At 64.7% G+C, this 2,858-nt stretch overlaps 1 pseudogene; it reads right to left on the bottom strand.

The window, feature by feature from the left end:
• Nucleotides 1-643: 643 nt before the first annotated feature.
• On the bottom strand, nt 644-2,529 carry LOC102010786 (annotated as a pseudogene).
• Nucleotides 2,530-2,858: the final 329 nt, after the last annotated feature.

The raw sequence follows: 2,858 nt of genomic DNA, 5'->3' as shown, positions 1-2,858 counted from the left end.
GAGAAGCGCTGCGGGGGCCGGGGGCGGTGAGGGGAGGGTGGTCTGGGCTCTTCTCTCCTTGGAGATATACAAGCGGGAATCTCACACTCAAGTTTTTATGAAATGTGCAAACTACAGGCCTCCTTTGCCCGGAGGCACCGTTTACACCCGGCACTGGCCTTTGCTAAGAGAGGGAGACGTGTGTATCCGCCAGGCACTCGCGCACTCCCACCCAAGCGCCGGCGCAGGAGAGGAGCGGTGGCGACTGGAGCCCAGGCTGAGGGTCCGCTGTCTCTCAAAGCTGAGAGCAGGCCGAGGGGCAGGGCCTAGCTCAGGGAAGCCCTCGCCTCCTGCTGCTGTCCCCTCGAGGGGAAGGGGCCGCAGAGCGGAGCCTCCGAGGGGCCGGCGGTGGCGAGCGGAGGAGGCAGGGCCAGGGGGCCGGGCGGGAGACCAGCTGGGCTAGGGCACGGGACAGCCATCAATTTTTGGTGCACGGTGATGTTTTTGGTGTTTTATTAAAAATGGAAAACGTTGTTCTGTTAGCAGTCATGGTGCATCCTCCCTCCCCGACCCCCGACGGCAGCCCCGGAGCGGCAGGCAGAGGCAGGTCCCTGAGGGGCTGCGGTGGTCCCAGCGGGGAGCTGGGGATGTGAGCCGGGGCGTCTCACATGCCACTCTCCGCCTCGACGGCCTTGCTGCTCTCAGACACTGGGGTCTGGGCGGTCGGGCCCCTGACGTCCGCGTCCTGAGCTGCGTACACCAAGTGGTGCAGGCCCCAGACGGGCTGGGTCAGGCGCCGCCAGCGCTCCGCCGCGGTCCCCTTGGCCCTGAGCAGGCCGCCCAGCAGGTGCAGGGGCACGCACAGCATGGACGAGAGCGCCACGGCCCAGCCCATGGCCTCGCCCCACCACGGGTACACGTAGGTGTTGTTGTAGACCAGCGGCTTGTAGTACGCCACGTTGAAGAAGAAGATGCCCGTGCAGACCAGGGGCGTGAAGAGCGACCAGCACCACTTCATCCAGGGCCAAGGCCGGTACCCGATCATGCAGGCGACGTCGTCCATGAAGCGGTCGGCTCCGTACACCCAGGCCACCGCCACGCTCTCCCAAAACGCCTGCCACAGCAGCGTGGTGCCGCTGGCCGAGTAGTAGTCGAAGAGCTGGAAGACGTACATGCCGCCGTCAGTCACCATGGAGAGGCCGACGAGGAAGCAGAGCGCGCAGCAGAGGGCCACAGCGATCTCCCTCCGGAAACGGAGCGAGGAGGCGGCCGGGAGCAGGTCGAGCAGGCCCGTGACGAAGCCCTCCACGCCCACGAGCTGGCTGTCCAGCCCAAGCAGCAGCAGCATGAAGAAGAACAGGGCGGCCCAGAGCGGGGCCACCGGCATCAGCGTGACCGCCCGGGGGAAGGCGATGAAGGCCAGGCCGGGCCCCGACTCCGCCACCTCGGCGATGTGCACGCCCTGCTCTGCGGCCATGAAGCCCAGGACGGAGAAGACCACGAAGCCAGCCAAGAAGCTGGTGCCGCTGTTGATGAGCGCCAGGATGAAGGTGTCCTTGTAGCAGTTGTTGTGGAAGCGGTTGTAGCTGCCCAGGGCTGTGAGGGCCCCCAGGCCGATGGCGTAAGTGAAGAAGATCTGGGTCCCCGCATCTATCCATACCTGAGGGGACCCCAGTTTGGACCAGTCCGGCTTGAGGTAGTAGATGATGCCGTCCAAAGCTCCCGGCAGCAGCACGCCACGCACCAGCAGCGCAAGGAGGACCACGTAGGGGAATGTGGCCGTGAAGTACACGACCTTCCCCGTTGACTTGACGCCCTTCCACACGCAGAAGTAGACCAGCACCCAGCAGGCCAGCAGACACAGGGCCACCTCCCAGTTGAGGTCCCCGGGCACCTCCAGCCCGGCCGAGAGCCGCAAGACTTTGTTCTCCCAGAACTCAATGACGGGGGACCGGCGGTCAGCAAGCCGGTCACACGTGAGGTTGGCCAGGCTGGCGTTGGCACAGTCTGCGAGGCGGAAGCTCTCCACGCAGTCCTGAGTGTTCCAGGCGTGGCCACAAGTGGCCCAGGGCAGCGTGGTGCTGAAGGACTTGACCAAGTAGTAGAAGCCCCAGGCCAGCACCATGATGTAGTAGGTGTTGCAGTAGAAGACGATCACCATGGAGGCGAAGCCCAGGCCTCTGAAGATGGGGCAGATGTCCCAGACCTTGATGCTGCCGGCTTTCATGAACTGGCCCAGCGAGACCTCCAGGAAGAAAATGGGGATCCCTCCGACCAGGGCCATCAGGACGTAGGGAATGAGGAACACGCCCCCGCCGTTCTTGTAGCACAGGTAGGGGAAGCGCCACACGTTGCCCAGGCCCACGGCGAAGCCCACGCACGACATGATAAAGTCCATCTGGCGCGTCCAGGTCTCGCGCGGCGGCACGGAGCAGTCGCCCTTGGCCGGGGCCCCGTGGGGTGCGGGCGCAATGCGGGGCCCGGTCTCCTGGTCGCCTGCCACGCTGTCGATGTGGATCTCCACGCTCTTCTCAGCCATGGCCCCGCGGGCTGGCAGGGTGGCAGCCAGGGGCGCCGGCGGCACCGGGACAGAACCCCGAAGGCTCGGGCCGGGATCCGGGCGGCGGACGGCGGGGTGCGGGCCGAGAGCGCAGTCAGAAGCAGTCCACGAAGCACTTGGAAGTGAGCCTGAGGGATCTCGTGTGTGTCGGGCCCCCGAGGTGTAACTAGTACAAATAGGCGGATGCCAAACCTTTTAGCTAGGATAATCAAAGGATTATCCTTCTCCACATGTAATCCAAGACACGCCTGTAATCCCAGTGCTCCAGAGGCTGAGACAGGAGGATCGTAAACTCCTGGCTAAGAGATTAATCCCGGCT

The sequence above is a fragment of the Chinchilla lanigera genome, unplaced genomic scaffold (genome assembly GCF_000276665.1).
Source record: "Chinchilla lanigera isolate Chin_1 unplaced genomic scaffold, ChiLan1.0 scaffold00011, whole genome shotgun sequence".
Lineage (NCBI taxonomy): Eukaryota > Metazoa > Chordata > Mammalia > Rodentia > Chinchillidae > Chinchilla > Chinchilla lanigera.
The sequence above is the reverse complement of the archived record's forward strand: the minus strand, read 5'-3'. Positions and strand labels throughout refer to the sequence as shown.